The following is a 27,221-nucleotide window of genomic DNA, read 5'->3' as shown; positions in this document are numbered from 1 at the left end:
ACGAGCCTTTAGCTCTGGCAGATCTTTCTCAACACCAGCTACCACAAAAAAAGCTCTTCTCATGTTAAGTGTATGAATTCTCACACTAATAAACAATTTAGACAAGTGCTTTCAAATCAATATTTAGCATCAGCACCAAACCAACCATCACCCAGACCGCCCCTAAGTCTCCGYGGCTGTGACGCTGCACGGGCTGTCCGGGCTGCCCGCGTGCACGTAACGAGGGGGAGCTGCGGTGGCAGGGTAAGGCAGGCGGAGCCCACCCTAAGACCAAAGTCACTTGCCTGTTTTCCCCACAGCACTGCCGACGCGCTCAGGAGCGGGGGATGCTCCCCACGAGGCAAACGCCACGGCTGCTGCTTCCCCAAGCTAGAGCCAAGCAGCACAGAGACGGCGCAGGCGCCCGCCCCGCGCCCGGCACCGCCGGCGCTCGCGCTTACGCAGAGCGGAGCGCAAGCGCTCTCGCAAGGAAGGAGCCGGGAGAGGCAGAATACCTACAGCATTTGACAGGGTTAATGCATGAGCTGCTCTCATAACAAATGTTTTTCAAAACCTGCCCTATGAAACTCCAGTGGTGGCAGAATAATCACTGATAGTAGGAAGAAACCCAATTTTAGCATTCCTTCACTATCAGTCAGGGGTAGGCTTATCAGTAACAAGTGGCTATTTAAAAAGCAAAAATATGCCTCTAACATTAAACTGCCATACAAAATTTCAACCTTTCATCAAGCTGTCAAAACTATCTTAATTATTTTATTGTTGATSATTTTGAGTAAAGTTGCTTACTTATAGGGAGAGCAGAACACAAAATTCTTTCTTTCCTAAGCTAGCACAGGGCAAGACCTGCCGGCACGGACCGAGCGCCTCGCGCTACGCCGCCCAGCTCCAAAGGGCTTCAGAAACTCCACGTTCGCAGCCTCGAGACACGAGGCACGTCCACGCAGCGCAGGGGAAATACTGGGAGCGCAACACTGACCGAGCACCTACTGCATCCTGCCTTAGGAAAGGAGCCACGCTCAAAAGGAGAGAGGCAGTTACTCTGAACAGGAGACGGCAAGTCGTCCGCTGACCACCTGCGGCTCCGGGACGCTCCCAAGGGAAGGACGGCCCGCGGAAGCGCGGGGTGCGAGCGCTCCCCATACGGCATCAGCCAGCAGGAGCRAATTAACAGCTCGGAGCAGCCTGGCTGCCACAGCGCGCACAGCGACGCGCTGGGCCCAGCGTTTGGGTTCGGTCAGCGTTGGTTTGAAGTGCCGCAGCTGGAAGCCAAGGAAGAAGTAGGGACAAACTATCAGGTTTGAAAAGAGATCCGGCCCAGCTCACATGACAGCGGCCCCGAGCCCCACGGCCGCGGCGGGAACAGCGCGTCCCGCTCACGCCGCCAGCGCTGCTATTCTGGGCCCGTGCTGGCAAGGGCCCGCGATAGGTAGGCTCGCGGCTGTCCGCGGCACGAGCTTTCCGGGAGGGGCCGCAAAGCGCAGCCAGCGATAGCAAGGCACTGCGCGACGCCGGGGCGGCGCGCGGACCACGGCGGGCCGGGCTTCGGCGGAAACAGCGGCGCTTCTGAGACGCTCTCTCTAAAATAATCCGGCATCAAGCAAACATTCYAGCTACGGTTTTAAACACGAAAATGTTGAGCAGGGAACACTATGATGTCTGATATAACTACTTAAAACTACTAGCTTTTACCCCCATTCCAGATACTCTTGCTCTCTCCTGAGAAAGTGATTACACCTGGAGCTCGTTTTACTAGTACTGAGGCTGGTTTGGACACTATCTGTAACGTGTTGCAAAGGAGCCGCTCCAGTTTACTGAGAAAACACATAACCACATAAGCAAGAAATAGTTCAATCATTTTTTAGCCACCCCTTATTCTATCTCCCTATTCAGGCTACATAATCTGTGCATTAAATAAGTTATCCCATGGAATCCAAAAGCCACCAGGAAACCCTTATCTGTAACTTACAGAAGCACTCAGATGCTCATATGCCACCTCGTTTTGGCTACTTAGATTAGGATGGAGCTATCACATGCTGGAAAAACAGTTTCTGCATGCAGTATCATGTGTACGTTAACTATGTTGTAGCTTCCTTATCACTCTGTGGTTAAAGCACATATAGCCTTAACAACTAAAGAACATATTAACTGGTTATCAACGAAGCACATCTTAATGAATTTTCCTTTTAATTACTTTCTTTAATAGTTGGAAAGACAAAAAAAAAGTTTTAGCAGCCTCTGCTCTTCAAGAAAATTATTTCTTTTACCTGGTTTTTGGATTGTGTGTAATACGATTTATTTCTTTAATCAAAGTTCTTGATTATGAGAAAGTAATCAAGGTGATAAGAAGGAATCAAAAAGGTAGAGAAGGAGGCAAGATCCAACGGTGTCCCCATTAGTTACAGGCAGAAGCGTCTGGCASAACACCACTTCCACAAATGCCCAGCAATGCTGCTGCCCTGGCCACAGGCTGAACAGCGACAGCACAGCAGCTACAAATGCGAAGCACACCTGAAATTTTCACATTCTTATAATAAATACATAGTCTTCTACAACGATTTTTTTAAAACATAATCTCACAAATACAAATCATCCATGTTCAGAGCTCTCTCCTAGAAAACCCAAAAAMCAAAAACAATAAACAACACTCCAAAACAAAAGCACAGATGGGAATGTTACGAGGCGAAACAGTTAAGCATCTATGGCTCCACAGTAGCAAATAAAGGTTCCTCCAAGAAATCTCAACTACAGGTCTCATTTACTACCAGTGGACATTACGTCTAAACATAAAACGGAAGTTTCTTCTCCTTGTCTAATGCAGCCTTTGACATGCATGACAAGAGGGTGAAAACGAACCTACTGCGCTGGTGTATTGCAGGATGTAATTCTACAAACAATTGGACTAAGATCAACAAATCACACTTTACATAGCACTTTTCAGTAGTAACACTATCATTGACAAAATATAGCACCAAAGAAATAAAATGTGGGGCTGGGGGGCAGAAGCCAGTCAGCTCACTGGAGCTAGTGAGCCTCCAGATTTGGTCTCACTTCCTTATTGCTGATTTTCTTGCAGGCAGGGGGGAACATGACACAGTTCCAGACAAATAACTGAAGAATTTCTCATCTGTTTAAACAGCCAAATACGACACTAGGAAATAAGACATGAAGTCTTGGAATAAACTCACTTAACATTGGCATGTTTTCACTTTAAATTGTTCTAGTTCTGCACTTTCATTTCTCAAGTGACAGGCTTTTTATTACCACTTCCAAATTTCCTAGGAAGCTCTGCACTATTAGACAGTTTCAGATTGGGTCCTGCCCATGACAGTAAATTAAAATGTATTTTTACATTGCACGAATCATCACATATCTTTCCAGAAAGCGGATAAAGGAACAGGATCTCATCATCTGCAAAAGGCACTACAAGAACCACCTAACACCCTTTAGACATCGCTACAAACACTCAAGTTAAATATCTCATACATGCATGTGTCCAATACACTTAGGCCTCAAAAATCCACATGGATAAAACCCAGCATTGTATGCAATTCATCAAATCTCTTGCAGTATGCCCAGCTATTGAAATCAGATATCCACCCTGATTTAATCAAAACTGAAACAATTACTTCCCCCTCCAGAAAAGCGATGATCTGTTTTGGGAACTATCCAGTAAAAACGAGCACAAATCAGGGCAGCTGGGGTTCCAACCGGGATGAGCGGAGCGGACGCTGCTGGTCCCCCCCTACTGGCAAATGAAGCACGTGGAAGGATTCACCGACGTTCCACTAACGGAGCTTTACCTAGGGAAATTCCAGCCAGACAGCGTTAAGGATGGCATGACTGTTGTACTATTTGGGGTCAATTTTAATTAGCCAGGTAAGCTCCAAATTGGTTGGCTTGGCTGCCGACCAGTCTAATAACTTCCACAASACGTAACACTGAGCTTGACAGCAAGAATACAGAGTGCCACCAGTGCAGGGTCGTTTCCATCGCTGAAGCTTASGGTCGTTCCACACGAGCAGAAGCAGCGGCCTCGGACGCAGGCCACGTCTCCTCCACGAGGACGGGCCCGGCCCGCGGCCCTCTCCCCGCCGCTCCCAGCGCCTCAGCTCTCACCAACGCAGCACCCACCTAAATGCTCAGTCACTGAAACGCTGCTACGCAGCCACACGGTATAAATAAAGCAAGATACACATTGTGTTGGTAAAGCTTTAATTTTCTAATAAAAGATACTGAGACAGTATATACCCACATACAAAAAATAGCAGCTCCTGTATAACTGGATATGCTGCCTACATAAATATTTGCTGTGATCTTAGTGGTGCAGGACTGTTTGCCTTCACCTGATCCACTGGGGATTTTGTTTCTGGAAACAAAGGAAGGGGTGTGAAAGATTTCCAATCAAAATCAGAACTCAATTTAAAAAAAAAAAGTTTTGAAAAAATATAACTGAACCACAACATAAAGCTGCTTCGCTTCTCCCAAAAATCTGAAGTCRAAAGTTTTGAAAATAATGCACTGAAAATACTTAAGATAACAAAACCTTCCACTCAATATTCTTTGGGTTAGTGTCTCACTGGTTRCAGGCAGGACAGTTATTAACAACTCAGAATAAATTTAATAGTAGGGAATACGACCACATAAACCCTGAATGAGATGAGCAATTCATTCTCTCACACCATAGCTTTATGTAGAYCTGCCTACTACCACGTGCCCCCCATTTCCGGGGTGAAACGATGCAAAAAGGGGAAACAAATGTCAAAACGCTCACCCCAGAAGGAAAACACMCTGCGCCGGCAGTAACACAAGCGACTGGCACCACAGTCCCCCTGGCAGCCTCCCGCAGCACCGCTATCGTCACGCCTCGGGCGGTGCTTTTCACCGGAAACCGGGAGCTCTTACGGAGCCGGGAGCGAAGGCAGGCCCGGCGGCGGCCCGGCCGGCCCGCGCGGCCCCCGGCGGCTCCGGCCCCGCCATCGCTCCGCAGGGACGCCTCCGCTCGCGGCCCCCGCCCCTCCGCTCCCGCGCTGAAAGCGGTCGAGAGCAAAGCAGGGCCGCCCCCGCCAACGCCAGGCACCCGAGCGGCGTCCGACGGGGCTCGCYGCGAGCACGAGCGCCCAGGGCGCTGCGCGGCGAAGCCCGCCGTCCGGAGCGGCAACACACTCGTCAGCATCTCGGCACCGAGTCTCACACCCCAACTGCCCAGGCGGCAGCTCCCCTCCAACGCAGCCCGGCAGACAGCTGGGACCAGCCTAAGCGGGCGGCACCACGTGCCCCCGGGCGCCTCAAGCCCAACTGCAGCCCACATGATTTGCTCCCAGACGGGTAATCAGCGTGGCAGGCCTGCACGCCTCAAAAGCGGACAGCAAAGGAGCAGCGTGAGCACTCAGCGTTACATCCATTTTCTGCGCCAACAACGCTCTACCCCACGGCAAGGCACGGCCAGCTGTGTCCACGCGCCCGTGGCCCGCTCGGCAGCCGCCCCCAGCACGGCCTGGAGCCAGGAGACTCGGAGACTCGAGCAGCTGTTCAGCTGGTCCCAGCGGCACGAGGCWCGGCCACGGGCCGCGCTCCCGAGGGCGCCCGGCCCTCCTGCAGGCCCTGTCCTCCTCCGGCTCTTGCTGCAACACTGCAGAGCCTTAGCAGGGGATGCTTTTGGAGAGACTGAATGAACCACAGAAGCTATAGCTAGAACTGCCACAAAAATTACTTTGCAGAATGAACTGCAGGATTYTTCTACTTCCTACCACGACTTCTCCCCAACTTCCTACCCTAAAAGCTAGATGACTTGRGAGTCTCAGCATTCCTCGCTGCAAAATGAGGGCAGCTGTGCCCTTTCTGGAAAYGTTAAACGGCTTTTTGCACTTGCGAGCTCCTCTAATGCCTTCAAATACAATGTGATATAACAGCGCGCACACTGTTAAAAACATGCAATTGCTTATATATGCTTTTTTTCTCAACTACTATCTCCTTCTCATATCCTCCCCCTTCCATATCCCCATGAAGTGGGAGATGAGCAGCTCTATTTGGGCAAGAGTAGCTGGTGTAAAAGAAAACAAGAGAACAGAAATCTCATATAGTTCCAGAAATCCACAGGTTGTTTAAACACAGTCAGGTATATTACTTAAACCTCCGCCCAAATTTCCACCTCTGTAATACGTACAAAGAATTGAGATTAACTGACAATAAAAACTGCCACAGCACATAAAACAAGCAGGTTCCTAGGTCAGCTGTTGATACCAAAGCAGATACTTTGCAGGCAGGAGTCAAGGTTCTCCAGTCTCTCATGAGTGATAAGCATGTTATTTACTGCAGACTCCCCAAAAMCACACAGCAATGCAAACTATTTTACAAAATAACCACAACCACGACAGTAACACTTTCTTCCTCTCTGCTGCCCAATAATATTCTCTCTCTTGCTTTCTCATAAAATAAATCTGTCAGGATACTATATGAGATTACCTATATATTTAAATGATGATCTTGGCTTATGATTACATTATTGCTCTAGTTCAGGGTACGTGTTGTGGGGAAGGCAGTCCAATCCTAGGAGAGTATTATTTTCGAGTGACTTTTATTGTCCATTATCTTACAGCATTTATGTCACAGCTATGATGTCTGGTAGGAATATTTCACAACAGAAATATCTTTGTCGTTAGTATTCTCATTGCAATTTAGTCAGATCAACCTTTAAATCTCATCCATCATACTGAAGAGCTTTGGCAAAGCAGGCACAGTAATATATGCTTCCATGCAAAACCTAATTACAGGCTAGGTTAAAAAGCCTACCCCATTCCTTCTGCAGTACAAGGTGACAGGAAATCCTGAGCATCCCTTGCTTTCTCACTCTCCCTTTTTGCTGCTGGGAGTGCATAACCAGTTCATTACAGCAGACTGATTCTGTCTAGCACATGACAAACTTACTTGAACCTAACAATTAAACTTCTGACAGTGTTTCCAAAAGCAGAGTATTTACTGTAAATGCTTGACAATTTTTTCCCTCTCTGCTCATCTCTCTCAACAGTCACCTTATGATGACTGGAAATTACCATAAGCAAATAGCAGTTTAACATCCAAAAAAAMCCCTCATGTTAATGTGAAATACACACCTGCCAACACTGAAGTTAAAGGAAAAAAACATACGGAAYGCCACTGAAGTGCAGGAGACAGGAGAGAAGGCTGCAGGAGCTGGTTAAATACTACAATTTACTTTTAAAATGGCTCAAAAAGAGTAAGGTCAGACTTGCCSGCAAATGGTACAGCTGGCTGGAATATACGATGGTAAGGCTGATCAGAAAGAACATAAGCCCTGTGGACAGAGGACTATACGCTTTTTCTTACTAACAGCTGGCAATATGAGCAAAAATTTTCAAATGTGAAGTGCAGATACACCATCAGTCAACAGTTTCACAATCTTCGGCTTAACATTACAAAGAAACCAACCCTATTTATCTGAAAATGTAACATAGCATGAATTTTGTACACCCGCAAATGCCAGGGAAACACAGAATACATGGAAGCATGAACAGACTCTCAAAAATAGTATGTTAAGATTTCCTTATTACACAACTTTGTTAGTGTTACTAATACCATCCATGACCAAAGAGCTAATATATTATCTCATTTAATTTTACTTGTCCTCAGTGACATAATCACTAGAAGACATAGGAAAACCGGCAGAAATCCGCTTTCCCTTCAGCGAAGCTTCAAGCAGGGGGGAATTGACCRAGTTCAGGAACTGAGAGACTGGACAGCAAAGCCAAAAATATTTTGCTGGTGAAACGAACTCTTTTTGGGCTGCGGGAAACAAGAGCGCAGCTCAGAGGCCGTTAACAGCCTGCTCGCAGCTGCCAGCGAGGCAAAGGCAGGGCTGGCGCGCTGACCCGCAGCCCGCCGGGCGGCCGGCGGCCCTCGGGAAGAGGAGCTGGCCCGGGGGGAAGCACCCTGCAAAACAGGCTGCATCCTTGGCTACAGACAATAATTGTGTATCAACGTATAATTTTCTTTATCAATAGTTTTAAGCACTAAGGACTCTCCATTACGTTTTTAACTCAAGCTTTCCTTAAATTTCAGCTCATAAATTGGTATTTTTGAAGTCTTTCAGAAACTTATCCTCATCCAGCCTTAAGTAACTCATATTAATAGAAGTTAAACACACACCAGATTACAGAAATGACCTCATAATATGAAAATACAAAAATATATTTATACATCTGTAATTTTACAAGCACTTACTTCCCAACCAAAATGCAGGAGCCAAGTCACAGCCCTCAGCAAAAACTGAACCTGAAATTGTTAGTCTTCTAAAAAATACGATATAAGCAACAAAAAAGCCTATAGACCACTGACCAGAAAAAAAAACAGAACTGAAATCTTTTAGTATTTTAGTCACACGTTCCATTTTTGAGTGTAGGGATAATTTATCCTGAGAGCAGGTGCAGATGGGGTTGTGTTAAGACTTTGTGCAGACTCTACTAGAGTTTCAACAGCGAGGAACAGAGCGYAGGCCTCCTGAAGACACCCAAATCCATTAACTGAGAATGTCTGAGTGAAATGGCTGAAAACCCCTAAAGCTTTTTCTTACTGTTATGTCAACAACTGATGTTCATTAAACAAATGCTGTGACAGCCATTGTAATTCGCTGTTCCATACCTAGAAGCAAAATGACATTAAGTCAACAAATTTGAAACTATTCAGAACAATCTCACTTGAGATGTCAATAAAATCCARAAGCTTCCTGCCAACAATTAAATATCCGTGTCAAACTTCCAATTCTTTCCAAAACCACTCCCTGCAGCCAGTTCAGGTCCATATTTGCGTTTTTAGCAAAACAGATTATCTTTTCAAATATTCTGTGTTCTACTTCTGGGGCAACACCTCTCACGTTCAAACAACTTTAAAAGAGCAAGRTCTGCCACAGTATTCTCCCCTTCTCACTGTATCACTATGTCTCAGATTTTACTTTAGTTTATAAAATAAATTTGATAAAATGTCACACACACTGATTACTTTCATTGGCTCTCACTACCACCCAGTAAGGCAGTCACGACCTTACTTTGGGTTCCGAAGTCCCTCACTGTTCCCATCCTGTTTTCTAGAGGAAAGAGGTCTATAGGTTGTYCCATATGGCTACAAACACACCAACAGCTCTTAAACAATTATTATTTTTCCCCYTTTTTATTGTTACTTGTAGCCCCACCAAACACTCTTTCTTGTAAGCTATCTACTCTCTTTGTAGTGTGTGACAAGGGTTTGGAGGAAGTATTTAATCTGAGTTAAGTTCATACTTTTTATGTTGTAAAATCGGTTTCCTAGAACTTGGTCCCAAATCAAAAGATAAATTGCTTTTAAGTCTCCTGAAAATGCTTTAAATACTATGTAGCTCAAGCCATTCATTACCGGATGGTTTCACGTGGCTGCTATTAAAGAGTCCTAGGACCGGGGCCAAGAGTACTTGGTGATTTATAGTTATGACTAAGTAATCAATGTGACAATGAGATAAATGTTCCTTTTTACCAGCCTAACCGGACGATTCCTATCTCTTATTTCACTGCACTGAATTTCCTACTGGAACACCACAAAAATATTTATGTACAAAGTTTGGGTAAGACTTAGATAAATATCAGATACATATTCACATCTAAAATTGAGTACTGATAGCTGTCAGCTACATTTAAAGTGACAACAGCTCCTCTGAAGAAAGATTATACTGTAAATATCATACTGCAACAGCAGCTTGCAATTTTTCCCCAACTAGTTTTCACTTATGTATGTTTCAGATAAAGTAAGATGCCAACATATCATGATGATGTTTTTCTAGGTGCAATTTTGAGCCTTATAAAGGTGTTCGTTATATTCATTTTTACATTCTTTGCAACATCAGAGGGAGACCTCTCAGGCAACTACTGGACTTAAAGATAAACACAYGTTAAAAAAGAAACAAAACAAAACCAAAAAAATTTCCATATATTTAATCTACCTGGAATTTTGCCATATTGATTRCTAAGCATGCCACAGCTTGCTTACCTTTTAATTTGTAATACAATCAAGCTTTCAAGCCTGGAGTCAAATTACATAAGAATATTTCTGTTATCCTTCTCAAAATTCATTCATTTCTGCTGAAAGAAAAGATTAAATACAGGCAGAAAATAAATTCATAGCATACACTGTAACACAAACTGCAGACATTTTCATATTGTTAAACCGTAACTGAAACAAGCAGCATCACACGGAGCTACGGAACGTGCACCGYCTGCACCAGCCCTCGACTTCATTATCCCACCGGCTGCATCATCCTCCTCCTGCAGCAAGCGGCAGTCGACTAACCGCACGGAGCAAGCAAACTTCCTGAACTGCCAGCAAACTGCTAGTCTACATATGTGAAATAAAAACAGTTTCCACTCTCAACTAACAACTTGAGAGCTCTTGTAAAAAAGAAGAGCCAAAATCAAATAGTAGGAAGCACTAATGGTTCCCCAGCTACGAYAAGAACACCTGATCTTGGCCAATCCCTAAAATAACAAGTTTCTACCACGCACAAGTAAGACCCCAAACAACCTTCCCAGCTCATTTCAAGAGACACCTCTTGCAAAGAGCAGCCTCAAACAAGAGCAGGAGCAAACAGATCATCTTGCACCATCAAGCTTTGGGTTCCGCAGATAAAACAGAAGTAACATCCAGAGCTCAAAAACTTCTAAGCAAGTCTGCTTCTCCAATCCCAAWTTTGGATGTTTTAACTGTTAAGCCTGAATACCTTATCATAACACTTAATAAAATGAATTCTCAATAATTTTTTTGTGCAAAAACATACATACATGATTAGAAACACTGACAGTTGGGAATGATAAACATCTTTTAATTAACACTCTTCCAAACACTTGACTAATATCAACCTCACAAAAATACTTCTGAAATATTGCTGTAATCTCTCAAATGTCTAAGGTAACCTCGGGTATGCCAAAATAAGAGAGAAAGTCCATATTAGATGGACATAAAATCCAGGAAACCTGCTGTAACCACTCTGTTCACGCAGTTATTCTCTGGATCTATTAATATGAATGTTTGAAAGGATTAACAGCCAACACTTCTGTCTCAAATGAAGGGAAAAGGGAAGGAGGAGAATATATATGCTCACTCAACTTCAAAAATGTCAGAACAACAGCTTGAACTATTTACATTTTTCATAATCAAGAGTAAGAGGAAATGATGCTAAGAATTATGTAACCTAGCCAATCTAAAGAATCACATGATTCAAATCCAAAGGCAACTTCAAAGCCACCTCATAAAACCCTGTGCAGAACTTCCCAAGCAGCCAGATGCTAACATGGCAGGAACAGCTTTCACAGCAGCTGGGTCTTGCAAGTAATAGCCAAACGGAAGCAGAAATGCTTCTCTAAGAAGAATCAACATTTTTGTACTTACTAAAACAGTTATGTTACAAACATGTTTATATTTTTTTTCCTCCTCAAAAAATGCTAAGGACTGCACTATCTTATATTACTATAAAATATCTCATCAATGATAAAAAAAATTTGATAATCAGTTTTCCCAGCATCTGGATCTAACAGCACTGGTTTTTAAAAGCTAATGTCGCCCATGACTTCCTATGCACAGCTGCACGCCACTGTAACAAAGCTGCTCCACCTCCTTTCCCGTATGGSTATGGATAAGGAATTAGCATAAGGAATTTACAGATGCCTTGCAGATCAGGACTATGGGGCGAAACAAAGAAAAAWTCTGCTCTTTGTAGAGTCTGCATAGCTACTTTTATTACTTATTTTGATGACAGACAGGGTTAATGAAGTTCTTGCAGAGAACTCTCCCTTTCCTGGGCTAAATGCCCAAATTCTTGCAGGATTCACAAGACTGTCTATTTAAATTGGGTGCAATTTTATTCCTACAGAGAGGCCTGCACAGAATGTTCTGAGGAGCAACTGGGAACCAACCTTCAAAGTAAACTGGAACTAAACATACAAGTCCTCTAGGACAGGCAGGTCACATTCGCCATTATATTCTGCCCCATATGTAACAATCTTTTATTCTAATAAACTCCAGTGCTGAAGCGCAGACAGAGTAGTATCAGCAGATTACTAAACCCATAAGCTTACTCATACAAACAAAAATCTCCTGTCCTGCCCACCCTGCGTTTCCTTCCCGACCTCCTCCGGCTGCCAAGTCGCTGCATGGATCTTGGATTAATCCCATGTTATGTCTGTTAGCACAGAAATTCACGCGTAGGAGAGCTAGGAAAGCTGGGCTTTGCTTACCAAGAGGACAGCCCCACAGTTTCACTTCCAGTTTCTCGTCCAAGGAATCTCTGCTACGTACCTACCCCAAGGCGACTTCCGGACACGGCTACCTACAGCAGTATASGATCAGGGCCTGAGAACTTCCTCACCACAGAGACATTGGCAGAGTGGAGATAACTTGCCCTGCCTTGGTCTTTTCTTCCCCTAAAATTGAGCTCAATCTTTCAGTTATTTCGCAGTTATTAAATGGCCTTTAAGATAAAGGCCAGTGTCAGAGTGCATGGAACCAAGAATTAACAGACTTTTGAAAATCCCTTTATATTATGTTTTTAAAACACAGCACTGGTTCCATCTACCACAAGATATCCGTGGGCATAAGCCAAGATGAGACGTATTTGGGATAAACTGCTAACGTAATTAAAAGAAAGAAAAAGGAAAGTCCATCTGAGGCACAGAATGCGATCTGGTATGCGGTAATCCACAGTCAAGTAAAATGTAATTTTCCAACCATCCTCAATGATCAGTTTTTCTAGGAGAACATACCTCTAAACATCTGCCAGGGACTAGTTCATCTGCATTCACAGGCAATTCCTTACTGTCAGGTACTTGCATAAATGAAAAATCATAAATATTTACAGTATATCAAAATAAACTACAATATGGTTTACTAGCAACAATGCAGATTATGATGAAAGCTTGTTAATACATGTGAATAAAACACTACTAYTCATCAACAGAAGTAATTTTGTACTATATATACTTACTGATAATGTAATCTATTTCCCCAAAGCATGAAAAATTTACAAATCCAACAAAATATGTGCACAGCTACCCCCAGCCAGTGAAACAGCAAGAAGCTTGGCAAATGCAAATGCAAAAGGAGAAGAACAAAAATTAAAGAGCAGTGACAGCAAAGGAACAAATTAAGCTAACTTAAAACCGACTAAAACAGCTTACAGAACTAGTAGAAAAATATAAATAAATAGCAAATTATTTGGAAATAACTTAAACTGAAGTATTAAGTATCCAAGGAAGGGTTTGATTTTCTATTTGCTTTTGAGATTAGAGATCCCTAATGGACCAAGATATTTTGTTGCAGGAATTTCTAGTGAAAGAAATATTTATAAAAGCCTTACAGAAAAAAAAATGTTTGCCACAATGCTGGAGGTAACAAATCAGGTCCATAGTAACAAATCAGGTACTATGGACCCATCAGCTTGGCTAGTATGAAAGAACATAAATAAATACAAAATTACTGACTTTTAGTTATATATGGAAGAAGACATTGTAATAATTATTGACTCTTCATCAGCTAATTGATTAGTTAATGACCAATAGATATTTAGAAACTAACTGAGTTCAGGAACTGACAGCAGAGATTGAACAATAAAGCCAAAAATATTTTGCTGCATGAAAGGGTGAAACAGGAACTCTTTTTAGGCTACTATGCAGCAGCAGAAGTCCCGTCTGGTTCAAAGCAAGCTGTGCTGAAACGTCCCCCTAATGAGCCCACTTAATAAGCACAAACCTTTACATTTACAACAGGGCGCACTGCAGGCTCACAAAGAGATTTACAGATGACAGTATTTTCTCCCATTGCTGGGTGGCTGATATTACTCCACAGATGTTACAAGCAGTGAGTGAACACCRGAACTAAAAACAAGCTGACCACAGCCCCAGACGGAGTCAAACATGGGAATGAAACATGTCTGCCCTGATTCCCTGCTTTGCTCTAACCACGAGACAGTATCACCAAATAAATACGTGGATCACCGCAGTGATGTCAGCAGGATCCTGCAGGGATTTAGAGATGTTTGGAAAGCAGAAGAAGTGTGTGGGCAAGGTTTCTAAAAAAACAGTAAAGCTGTTTTGATAGAACGAGTTCCCGCAAGTTGACAGAGTTCCCACACTACAGCCAACAGCTGTATAACAACTTGTTTTTTAAAAAGTAAATGTGTGGAAAGGAGGAATATACAGAAGAAAAATAAGGTATCAGAGCAAGCAGAAAATGTTTATTAATGAATATGCAACATCTACCAGTTGGTAAAAGTTCTGCCTGTTTATTCAAAATTCCCATTACAAGCTTTGTAATGATTCCCCTCCTCAGGGGACAGACAGGAGGACCTTTTCACTCCAAAAAGCAGCCTGTCATCCAAAACCATGAAAACCCAGATGTGCCACCCAAACCTTTCCTTCTTCATTTTCCAGAGCACACATATTCCCCTATATAAGGTGATACACTTTACAGAATTAAACATCTCATCTGTTGACACTCTTTCCTAACTGCATTACTTGGTAATACTTTCAGATACTCCTTGCTATACATCCAATCCTTGTATTACATTTTCTATACAAATTAACACTGCTTAGCCTAAGATTTTATATATAAAGTTGTAAGTTTAAAGAAATTTTATGTTCATACATACATATTCGAACATCAACCTTACCTTTATTATCAAGCAACAGCAAGCAAAAAAAAAAAAAAAAAAAAAAAAAAAAAAAAAAAAAAAAAAAAACACTCAATGAATTTCAAATTTGCTAAAGTCCTGAAGAACTAGCATCAAACCTTATGCCAATTCCATCCCATAAATTTGTTGCAAGCCCTCACCATATGCAATTTATAATCAAACTCTTATCCTACAAGAAGTCTGCACTCTAGCAAACCASTGCTCTGGTACAACATCACATTGTCCTCTGCTCTTCTCCAACCCACTTTCCTCATGTATCAGCTACTCTTCTACATTTGTTGCATCCATAGAACACCCAGTATAAATTCTTTGGAAACTTCCTACTTTCAACAAATATACTTTAGTTATGTACATGCTCCCCAGTATTTTGGATTCAAACGTGGAATGGAGACTAAGCAACTTTTCCTTGGAGGATGTAGGCAAGGTTAGGTAGAGGACCTTAACAAGGCGGTGGCTTTTGGAATGGCAGTCCCATTCRCCCAGGAGACTTGCTTCACCGGGTTTCTGAAGAGACACAGCAGAGACTGCAAAGCTATTTCACAAGTACAATATTAAAGCCTATGCATGTGCGAGATGCATGATCATCTGCAGTGCAGTGCTGCTGCTCATGGCTAGTACTTAACAGCTACATATCACCAAATCACAGACTCGATGACCTTGTTTTACCTTTAAACTACAATTTTGTTTTGCAGCAAATCCAGGAGTCAGTATATTACAAAAGCGGTTTTCCAAAAATAAATTTCTCTTTGGTATTTTCATGTAGGTCAAAATTTCAGCATGGAATTCAAGCTCTAAATCCCTACTAGACTATATATACAGCAGCAAAGAAAAACTTGTCTTTGTTCTTACTGCTCCTAATGTTAATAGGATTTTCTGATTCACTTGATAGTAAGCTGACCTGCCAACTTTTTGAGCATCTATTCAGTACAGCCTCACAAACAAGCTATTTCTCAGCCCTGCAATACAGGACTTGCAAGACAATTTTATAAAGCAATGAAGTTAAACACGCTTGTGGCCAGAACAGTACTTATTTAAAGAGAGGGAACATACACTTCAAGAAGGGAAAGAATTTGGGAAATCTTGGGAGGGAATTTTTAAATAGCTCAGACTATTCCAGATCAAATCAAAGTTAAGAGAGAATCCAAAGTCCCAGAAATGTTAACTCACTGCAGAGAGAAAGCAGAAGCAGAACTACTACACTCAGTTCTACAGGTCAAATCCAACCTTTAGAACATGGGAGGCGACAAGCAGGGTTGCTTCGTTACAGCTCCTAGCTACCCTGGGTCCAGTGTGTTACACACTGCATGATGATGATGATGATGATGATTCGCTCCCTGAAGAAATTACATTGAAAATCAGGGCAAAAGCCTACCGGTAACCTGATAGTTAGCCCATGGCAGAATGCGTGCGACATGCTCTCCGCAAAACATACAGCAACATACCTGCAACCACCAGTGTTTTCATACTGCTGCAACAGCACGAAGGAAACAAAACCATGGACAACCAAGTTGGGAATGGAATCGATACCACATCGTGACTGTGGGAACCAAAGCTGTCCTGGTTACTGCCCTAACGGTGATTTWACAGCAGATATAAATTTAAATATTGTCCTGTATAACATATTAGACATTCTCCTAAGAGAAAATACATTCTCCACATCCTCTAGCTGCTTTTCACAAACTCATTAGTAYCATTTATGCTGCAGACAAAACAAGCAAGCTAGCATTCAGCTGTCCCAGTTTCAGCTGAACAACAAAATAGATAATGTATTATTTTGCCCAAGTTTGATAAGATTAGATAATTAGTGATTCATTTCAAACTTTACTTCCTTTAGAGTACTACATGTAAACACATGCAAAGAGGTTGTTTAAACACACACACAAAACACCAAAGCTGTCACACCCCCTGCTAGCCCAGATTTCCCTTTCACTTAAGCTCTCCTAGCTGACCAGCTTCTCACAAGTCACAGGAAAGACACTAACAGGTTCTCGTGCCAATCCCAGAAACCCTAAAATAAAGCTGACAAATGGCAGGAAGGAACCTCCGAGACTTTGTGCTGCGGCCACGCTATGCGGGGTGGAAGGCTCCCATCCCCCAGACTGCTGATCTGCCATCAGTCCTCCAAGTCCCCATACAAGGCTGTTCCTGTTTTAAGAAAACGCAGAACCCAGCGAAACTCCAAAGGCTTCAAAAGGTTTATCTAGCTGCAAATAAGATGATAGGGAAGGTAGGGAAAAGACAGGCTGCTCTAAGACACGCGGAAGTATTTTTGTTGTTGGCCTTGTTACTGATGGGATGAATGATGCTGAAGCAGTGAATAATTGATCTATCTACCCTGCAAATAAAGTCCTCATTTCTTTCATTACCCCTCTGACATTTTTCTAATTCATAAGCAAACAGAATACTGAGGGTTTTTTATGAAGAAAGAAGAAAATTGTAAGCCAACAGCACACAAAGCAATCTAAGAAAACTGGCTAAATCTTTGAAAACAATAAGCACAGTATTAAGAGGCAGGAGTACCGTATGCAATACCAGAAGGGTTACAAGGCTGCTTGTCCATGACAATGAATCATGGTTTACCTTTGGGAAGAAAGAAAAGTGTAACTAGAACACTAGCTCCTTGGGGGACTTATTAGATCCTCAAAGAGTCATCACAGACGCTGAAACCTGCTTTTGTAGCAGAAGCTTCATCTTACAAATATACAACAGAAAAGCATAAAAGAAGAAAACCCAGTAGATTGCATTTCAAAATTCACAGAGAATGAAAGAAAGAGAATTCAATACTAGAATATGCAGCCTGTCTGGCCTCACCTATCCTGCACTTTCCAGAAAACTTCCTACCATACTACTACTTGAAGAGCTAGTGACAGCATGAGCTCTAGTACAATCAGAAACGTACCCACCACCTGGGCTTGCAGGAACCAACAACCCATCAGATCACGCTGCTGCAGTAACACTGATGGTAGTAAAAGGAGCGAGGGAAGGGCCACTTCAAGAAGAAAGAATTCCAGTGCAGGGCGATGACCTAATTCTCTCTTTTTATAGACCTAMTGAAACCTTACAGAGCTGGAACAAATTTTTGCTTTAAGTTAAAACTGACAATCAGAGTAAAACTGTAACAAAATCAAGTCAGCCATCCCTCTCCACTAAAGGATCCTGGAATCCCAACCCTCCCCTAGGTAGCTGTGTGCTCACAAATATAACAACAGTTTGACAGAGGATCCTAAGCTTGTTGTAGTGAAATATGATCCAGAAGCACTGCAAATTTATCCTGCACCAGGAATAATGTTTTCTGTTGTTTAAAGATTGCTTTTTGCTTTAAGGYTTAGTAATCAGTTATATCAATAGACAACCAAAAATGTTATACATTATTTGCAGCAATTTTGACTTAAGTAGCTGCAACATGATTAACAGTCTTTTCTTTAGAGAGAATTACTGCAAGTTTTCCCCTCTCCTTTCATTAGTTTGCACACAAAATACTTAAAAATAAGTCATCACTGTCACTTTAAAGAAATAACCAGGTAGACAAAAAGAAATTCCAATAAATAATTCACAGAGTAAGTTACGGCATACCTTAATATATCAAAAACTAAGAGCAAACACAGGTAAAGAACTGTACCCAACACTGTTTACCCTTGGATAGTAAAGTTCTTACAACTGACATAGTGTTATAAATTGAGTAACTGACCCGTAAGGAAGTAAGGCGCTCAAGAGAGTTAAAAATTACCCTATAAATACCATAAAGATTAACAGATTTGTAATACCCACCCAAGAAGCACTTACTCTAAGTAGAATGATTATGAAAACACAGCGAGAATATTTACTACATAATACTGACTTTAGTATACACAGACCGCCACAAAAGGCGGCACTGGTTCTTAATATAGTGACAGCTGAAAGTCACCATTTAGATTTCCACRCTGATTAAAGGGTAACAGGCAGACGCATGCACTTGTGATTTATTTGCTGCTTTGGAGTACATTCATATATTTAAAACAAAGCAAAACACTTTTCAGGGCTGTTTTTCCCCTCTAGTTTAACATTTTTTTGGTTTTTCCCATTTCTAAGTTCTGCGTAGCTCACTGATGGAAGGATTATTGAAACACCGGCAGCACAGGAGCGCAAGCAGAACTCCCCGAATGACAGAGGACGGGAACGCGAGCGTTCCACAGGTTTGATAATGTCTGTTCTAGCCAAAGTCTCTATTGTTTGGGGGAAAGAAACGTCAAGTAACTACAACTTTTCTTCTTGCCTCCTCACTATACTGACATGCACGTGCCCTGCGAACCAGCACCCAGCAGGAACTCTCCAAGCAGTCTTGACATTCACAACGTTTCTCATGCAAGAAACGCAAAAGGGTGCCACAAGGACAAAAAGCGCTCCTTTTCAGGGTGGCAAAGACCAGTGTACAAGAGGGTAAGAACAGGACCGAGGTGACAATTTAAATTCCCCAAAGGAATCATGTTAAATTTACTGCGAAGTTGCAATCCGTCCCRTAGGTCAACGTTCCCCAATCATGTCACAAGTTGTACCATCTACAGTGATTCTGATCTCCAATTCAATGGCTTAAAATTCACTAGGTCAAAAAAAAAGTTACTGCCCAGTAGGGAAGACAATTGGATCTAAAGAAAGAAGAAAAACTGCAACTTGCATCATCCGGTGCCGCGTGAGCCGGGAGCTAGCTGCTGATTCAGACGCAGGCACCGAGAAGCAGCAACACGGATGAGGCCACTCGGCTCCGCTACCGGTGCTCGTCCCTTCACACGTTCGCACCCGCTCCAGCCCTCAAAGAGGGCAATCTGAACCGTCCAGCACCAATTCTTCCTGTCAGCGTGGATTTAAAGTTCCGTTTCATGTACACCGGGAGTCTTCAGCGGGCGGGCRGTATTTCCGCCTCAGAACAAGTGGGCTTCTCAAAGCTCCCAGACCGAACGACAAAAGTAACCGGAGAGCAGTAACTGTCACCGAGCTCTGCAGAACGAGAGGCTCGCAAGCCCTCCGGCGGGCGCGCACAGCCCCTGCTCAGGCAGCTTCGCGCGGCTCCTCCGCTCCGCTCCGCTCCCGACCGCTGCGGCGGCACCGCGCCAGGCGAGGGCAGGGCGCCGCGCTCCCACGCGGCGCAGCAAAGCGGGCGGCCTCCGCAGAACGCCCGCGGCACCCGCCAGGCGACCCGGCGCCGCGCCACGCCAGCTCCCTCGGCTCTCTCCCAGCCATGCCCGCGCGCCACTCGGGAGCACCGGCGGGGCGGCCAGCAGCCCTCGCTTTGGGGAACGGCTCAGCAGGGCCCAACGCCGGCAGTCCCCTCTCCCGGGGTTCTGCACCCCCGCAAAGGTTAGTTGCTGCCTTTCTCCGACACGGCCACGCTCCGGTTTACCGCCCTTYCCCAGCTCCCCACTTGGACGCAGTGGTTCAAGCTTCCGCAAGTAGCCTTGCCGGGAGCACCAGCACCCGCCACGCCGCCAGCGGAGCGTGCGAGCGGGCTCACGCGCCCGAACCACGGCGAGGCAGGAGAAGAACCGTCTGGAATTAGGACCAAAACCGGTCCAATAACTCRATAAAACGGCAGCAAATTCTCAACTCCCTTCCTGAAAAGCCAGTGCACTAACCCAGCACGTTCGGCACCAGGTCCTGTCCAAGGGCACGGAGGTATTTTGATTCATCACACGATAAACTTACTCAGATGAATGGCTAGAGTCTGGGACTGAAAATCTAGAGTTACTCAAAGCAAAAATACGGAAATTTTAAGTGCCTAGTGATTATWATGTATCAGTTCACTGTCCAGAAAAATCTAATAGTGAGGAAACAACCATAAGGGAAAAAACTTTAACTACAGAAGCTTCTTTATTTAAAAAATATACATAAACCTGCCATCTTCTGCATTTTCGTCAAAGTTACGCCTCACATTCAGGCACACCATAACTACTGACTATGTTTTACCCTTGAAACAGCATATCCAGTTCGTACAGATTCTGATCTAAAAGTCAGTTCATGGAGTTCTGTGCATTAAACCCATTTTCAAAACAACAGTACAATTCTTCTATCATCTTGAAATGTTACCAGAAAAAAATTAATTATAGGAAAAATAATTTAGGCCTTTCGTATTTGCTCTTTTTGGAACTTCATTGTGTTTTGACTCTTTCAAAAAAGTGGATTTGTACATGCTTCCTTGATAGCTTCCATGTTATCTGACCTTGTTGTGTAATACAAAAGCAGAACAGACAATGCCACCTTATTCTGACAACATGCAGTTGAGTCCAAAGAAGTAATTCATGAAGTATCTGCAAATTATTAGCGTCACTAATGAAGCACGAGCCGCACTCTGGGTGAGGATTATGCTGTCCTAACCTGACACAGGCAAGATTTAAAAGAGAGGGGAAAAAAAAAGAAAAGAAAAGAAAAAAGAGAGAGAATTTATAGCCTGTAATTCTAAATTTATTTCTTCTTTTAAAAAGTAGAGATTTAACTAACGTATTCTGACTTGTAAATAAAAATCTGAGGTTTCAACAGTGCTTTGGATTATAAAGTTCCTAGAGTCTCATTCACTTATACAATTTGATTTCAAATACTCCATTGTCAGTTCACTTAAACATATAACAGGAAACTCAWATTTGACTAGAAGGTTGTATTATATTATTACTGGTTTTGTACGGAAACCTCTTCAGAAGTATGAGGCTAAGGGGAAGTTTTTTTCTCTCCCATCTGCAACAGGCAGCTGTTCGTTGCCTGGAATCTATGATAGCAGACACTTAAAGTAGCACCAGGCTTAAGTAAAACTTTGCACACAATTTTCAGTGTCAGTACAATTTAAAAAATTAAATGTCTCATTCATTGCATCATGCCATGTGATAAATCAAATCATATGATTAAACACTGGAAGCTAAACAACAATGAACTTCAATTTTTTTTAATTAAAAATAGGAATAGCTTGTTTCTGAAACATTCTAAAATGTATTAGAATGCAACTCAAGAGACTTCTCACATATGCAGAGCTATGACACTTACTGTAAGTCTAGATGTTTAAATACTTAGCAGAGCTTAAAAATTGAAATAATTTTGATCCAATCTAAAATGCATATAAAAATAATCCCAGATAGGAAAAGATCTACTTATCTATATAGAGATTTGATAGCTTCACAGACTGCTCCATTTGAACCACTTTTAAGAATAACTCCCTGTTTTTCTCCTTTTAAATAAAGCCAAGCTTACAAGTTCTAGACCTGCCCACCTAGTCATTTTGCTCGCAAAGAACCTCCCTCCGTTCCCCCGTTTCCAGCTGATGAAAGATAGCTTCCAAATCTGGCTTTAAAACAAAACACAAATCCTTTAAGGAAGTTTCAAATACGTGTTTTGGAGGACTTAATTTCCTACATAATTTAGACATACTGCAGCAATCTCAATATGCTGAAAAAAACCTAAGCCTTTAAACTGGATTTTGCATGCAAGTTCTTGAAATTAAATAAATAAATAAAGAGAGACCAATCTTACCTCTCTCTTTCAACATGTTTTTCTCCCATCTCCTAGATAGTATTTTTTTCTCCTTTCAACTTCAGATGAAAATCCAAAGTGCATCATGGAATTTAGAAATGGAAGAGACCTATTACACCACAGCCAATGTGCTCCTCAGCCAACAGCCTAGGACTCCCTGAAGAGCATCCTTCGCAGCTTTGTCTGGCCCCAAACTCAACACCAGTGGGGATCCCACCACTTCCTTTGGGAAGCCTATTTCAGAGGCTGCTGCACTTCACGTTAGTAAATCCATGCTGATATCCAATGTATTGCTATTCCTTCATGCATCCTCTCTCCGTTTCACTGCTCAAGAGTCAGGATCCAATATAGCAGAATATAGGTTAAGCGCCCAAAGTATTAAAAAAGGGGGGCACTAGCAGTCTGTACCGCTTTCTGTGGTCTGGATGCCTTTAAAGATAGTGATTTTTAAAAGGCAAATGCTGCATCATATACCTATATAACTTACTGGACTTCATCATCATTTTTAATTTGCTCTCTAGTCTAGAGACAGTATGATAACTGTCACAGGAATTCTAGAAATGCACTCGAACATCTGCACCAAGCAATGTATACGGGCAGACCACTGAATCAGGAACACGGATTCTTCCCAGCACGCTGGCGCAAGCCCGAGCCCCTTCGGGCTGAGCCTCCCCAGAGAGCTGTGCGCGGCCGTGGACCGCACCTAGCCCGACTCCCCCCAGACTCCTCCTCGTCCCTCCTTTGCATCTGTCCTTTGATCCCTTTGTAGAGCAATTCCTAGCTGGGGAAAGGCGTAGCTAGGGAAAACAGCAATCGCCCTTTCAGCAGCACAAGGTAAACTGGTTCAACTCCCTTGCTTAACCAAACCGTTTCCCCCCCCCCTTAGTTTTATGTCAGTTTACTCTGCTGAACCAGCTCCCTAGAAGGCAGATGAGTGCCAGCCCAGGCACAGGGCAAACAGAGAAAGTAAGAGAAACCATCCCTTTTGGCAGCATCAAGCTGTTACATCAGCTCAGMCATCTAGTCATTCTGCGTGATGTTGAGACATATCAAACCTTCCTAACTCTGTTATCCTCAGTTTTCAGATAAACTATTCTTATCTTTTAAGGCACTTAAAGATCTACTGATAAAAAGCACGAGGAACTTGCTCAGTACTTGCATGTGCTTGTACTATAAACTTTGCAAAAGAAGGCTGCGTAATATAAACACATTAGAGCTAATGGGRCTTAATAACAGAAGAAACTATTTTGAAGGCCTTCGTCTCTAAAAGACCAAAGTTTTAATTTTATCCATTTCAGATAACCTTTAGCTTTCATATGATTTCATTCTGGGAAAAGCCACTTCTTTTTCAAGTGTTCAACTCAGTAATGCAAAGATGTACTTAAAATATTCTTATTTTCCTCTACCGCCATGYCTGTCTTTTAACCAACAGCAGAGCGGCTTGCCATTTCCACATCAAAAGTCTTATTTTGGGGGCCTTGGTGATGAATAGTATCAATGCAAACGAATTATTTTTCAAGAGCGTGAATGCTTATTGTTTGCTTTCAATATTTCAAGATGTTTTTGGTGCACAGAGAAGCAGAAATAAAGGGCAATTTAAACAGAGTAATGTCAGATTTCTAGATCATTCCCAAAGTACCTGTCTCCAAACATTAGGATATCAAACAAATGGCTAACTGAACCTAGAGAACTCTTAGTCTGGCAAGCAGATATGTAACAGACAAACCTTACATATCCTATCATGYTTAGGCAGCAATGGACAGAATCTCTTGGACTTGCTCCTCAAAAACATATAGATACACCAATCTAAGTGCGTGTGTGYGCGCGCGCGTATATATAGCACTACTATCTCTAAATAAGTTTGTTTCACGGACACGTCTAACTGTGTCCGATTCATATTACACATTGGAACATTTTTCATGAACTCTGTCCTTTAGGATCCTAAACATTATAATGAAGCTACTCACTGCCAAAAGCAGCTGAAAGTGTTTTCACAAGCAGAAACATAATGCCTAGAAACAAGCTCCAAGCCATTAGTAACAAGATTTTTCAAATCAAATGTCTTCATGTACTGAGAACAGCATTTTAAACCAGTTTCTTACAGCCAGCACCTATCTCCTATCAGCATCTAGCTACTCCTCTTCTTCAGCRTGTTGTAATAGGATGGATGGCATCATGTAATAGTGGTCACTGCTTGTCATAGACTTCTTGCTCTTAACCTGGATATGAAGACATATACCGCAAAATTTCCTATAAACAGCCCAGCAGAGTATCTGGACAGATGCATACTGAATTAATCATCATAGTCTACAAAAAAGGTAGAATAGACTGGTTAGGTCATTTTCAAAGACAWATGCAGGAGTTCTTCTCAGAGCAAGAATGGATATTCATGATTCCCTTAATTCTGTGCTCAAAACCATAATAGCATCATGGCTGCTTTCCATCTAGATGAATGTTGAATTTTAGTAATACTACATATTAKAATATTATAAGAATACTAAAGAATACTAAACAACTTCTAAAATGAGGTTCCATTTATTTATTTTTCTCATTAGCCAAAGATAAAGGCAATTTTTATCACTTTTTTTTTGCCATGAATGTTCTCTTCCRTAAGAAAAGCATCTAAGAAAAGTGAATTAGAAGAACAAAAGTTAGAAAACACWAGTCTAGCTACTAAACCCATTTTCTGTAACACTGGGTATCCTAACTGGACTTTCACTTAAGAAAAAAGCAAAAGTCAATCTCAGGTGTTAGAATGATGACCACTTCTATCATTAATTTCTTGGCATCTTCATCTGTTACTTCCCCCTCTCTTCCAGCTACAATAGACATTTTCTTACTTTAGATTTAGTATGAATACATTTGAWTTTTATCGCCTGCCCCACTTGCTGGCTACTGCAATTCATAATGTCTAGCTCGTATTGCCATTTTTTTTGTTAAGCATGTGTTTTCCATAGCTTTGAGCTTAAATGTAATTGGCAATACATAAAGTAGGAAGAGATGTAAAGTACATCCACTAATCCRTCTCCTACATAGAGAGTGTTCTGAAGATGTGTACAAGGTGAATTTGTTAASTTATCCCCATTTTACAGCTAAGAAAGCAGAAATGTATAAGATCACGTATGTCAGCTCCTATCCATGCCAAAATCAAAACGCTCGCTTTATTCTGAGTAAGTAATTAATAGTAGATCTTTCAGCATGCAAAAAGCTTTCTAAAAACCATTAAAGGGATCCTCAGACAAAAGTGAGGTCTGAATGAAGTCAGAAAGCATGCTGCAAGGTAAATCTCAGGGTTTCAACATTATTTTCTGCAGCACAGCCTCCATTACCAGGAGCAATGAAAAGAGTCAATACAGGTTCAATAACTTCAATATATGTATAAGTTTTATATATTAACATAAAAACTTGCCATAAAAGGTAGGTACCACAAAATATGTCAGGTTCCCAGCACGAGTTTAAAGTCTGACTTATTCAGCTTCACTTCTTTTTCTTCACAAAATGCTTACTAAATAATTCGAAGAAATGTATTAAAACTCGTATTCCAATTATGTGYCCTTCCTCTCTCATAAAGCACACACTCGTCAAGAAACAGAATTCCAGAGGTAGGAGGGAAACAAAACAAACAGAAGTGTTTTATATGCACAGAAAACATTGATTCTGTTCAGACACGTTCCTCTTGAGGTGGTAACAGTCACATTCAGCCTAAAAAAAATCTCACTTCCCAAAGAAGATGCTCCTCTTCCAATATAATAATAGTTCCTCTCCTCCCAACCCCAGCTTTTAAAGCATCCAAGTCATAAAGCCACTGGAGACAGGGCAGCAACATTCACATCTAAGACAAGCGCCTCTCTCTTTTCTTTTTCTTTTTTCTTTTTTTTTCTTTCTTTTTTTTTTTTTTTTGCTGTTGCTTGAAAGAATATGACTGTCACAGAGAATGTCGACAGGAAAAAGTAACAGCGGAAAGAGTTTTGACTTGATGTCAAGAGAAGTATCAAAATATGAAAACAGTACAAATGCTGCAAGTTAAACAGTTGCTTACAATGATTCACAAAAATTCATTTTTAAAGGAGACACAGAAATGACAGCAAGACACTCGTAACGTGTCAGGAACTTGCATCACCGGACTTCTAATTGTTACAGTATTTCCCATCAAATTACTTGTACTGCAACAATGCCACAGGCAATTATCACTGGCAGAAATACTGTGTGTGTGTGTGAACAGACAMACAGATGGAGCTCACAAGTCCACCATTATTCTCAACAAGTATCTATCACACTCAGAAGTGAGTAACATGTTGCAGAAAATAGTATTTTGGAATTCAACTCAAACAACACGTATCTCTAGAAAGCAATGCTGTAATCCCTAAAGCACTGGTTTTATTTCAGACTTTCTATTTTTTTAAAGATAACAGAAAATAAAGCACTCTAAGAATACGTACGCTCCTCTCCCATAAAGTGCTCAGGAGGACATCAGGAGCTGGCAGACAAAGAGATGAAAAATAAGAAACATCTAAAGAAAAGTTCTCAAACTACAGTCTGGAGACTCCCAAAGAATGGTAAAGTTCTCTTCACGAACCACAAGAACCCCAAAAGCACAAGGAATCTCATAGAAGAGATGAGGAAAAACCGTATATAAAGGGCATAGCGGGCCTGTTCCATGCGGCAGTGTCACTTAGTGTGACACGCCGAAGGAGCTCGTTTGGGAGCCCCTAAGCCAAGGCACGCGTGTTTGGCTGCGCTACTGTTTTTAATGTTAAAAAAGAAAGAAAGAAAGAAGAGCTATAACACACCAAACCACACAAAACTATATAAATAGTCCTGTTTTAGAGCATTTCAACTTTGCTTAAATCTTAAAACAGTGCTGCATAACCCCACCTCTCTGCAAAGACACCAAGCGAGATCCGCACTCGCCCTAAGGTGGACGACGCTGCAGCGTGTTGCGCCCTTCGCCCAGGCACGTGCGAGCCCCCGGGCGAGCGCCCCGGGCCCGGCCCGGCCCGGCCCGGCCCCCCGCGCCGCC

The 27,221-nt window shown here is 42.3% G+C and overlaps 1 protein-coding gene across 5 annotated transcripts in view; it reads right to left on the bottom strand.

The window, feature by feature from the left end:
* NEK6 (NIMA related kinase 6) overlaps positions 1-27,221 on the bottom strand; it is a 77,507-nt gene that overhangs the window by 49,563 nt on the left and 723 nt on the right. Inside the window, exon 1 of one of the 5 annotated variants that reach the window (XM_085300462.1) lies at positions 27,077-27,140. The exons of 2 other annotated variants lie outside the window; for them this stretch is intronic. The gene's annotated coding sequence lies outside the window, so the exon portion shown is untranslated. Of the gene's footprint in view, positions 1-10,026; positions 10,048-22,201; positions 22,224-27,076; positions 27,141-27,221 lie in introns of those variants that run through there. 2 more of the 5 variants (XM_085300463.1, XM_085300464.1) reach the window with 2 other exon arrangements.

Source organism: Rhea americana, unplaced genomic scaffold (assembly GCF_003343005.1).
Source record: "Rhea americana isolate MKP2758 unplaced genomic scaffold, rheAme1 scaffold_164, whole genome shotgun sequence".
NCBI lineage: Eukaryota > Metazoa > Chordata > Aves > Rheiformes > Rheidae > Rhea > Rhea americana.
Note: the sequence above shows the minus strand (reverse complement) of the source record. Positions and strands in the feature narration are given on the sequence as shown.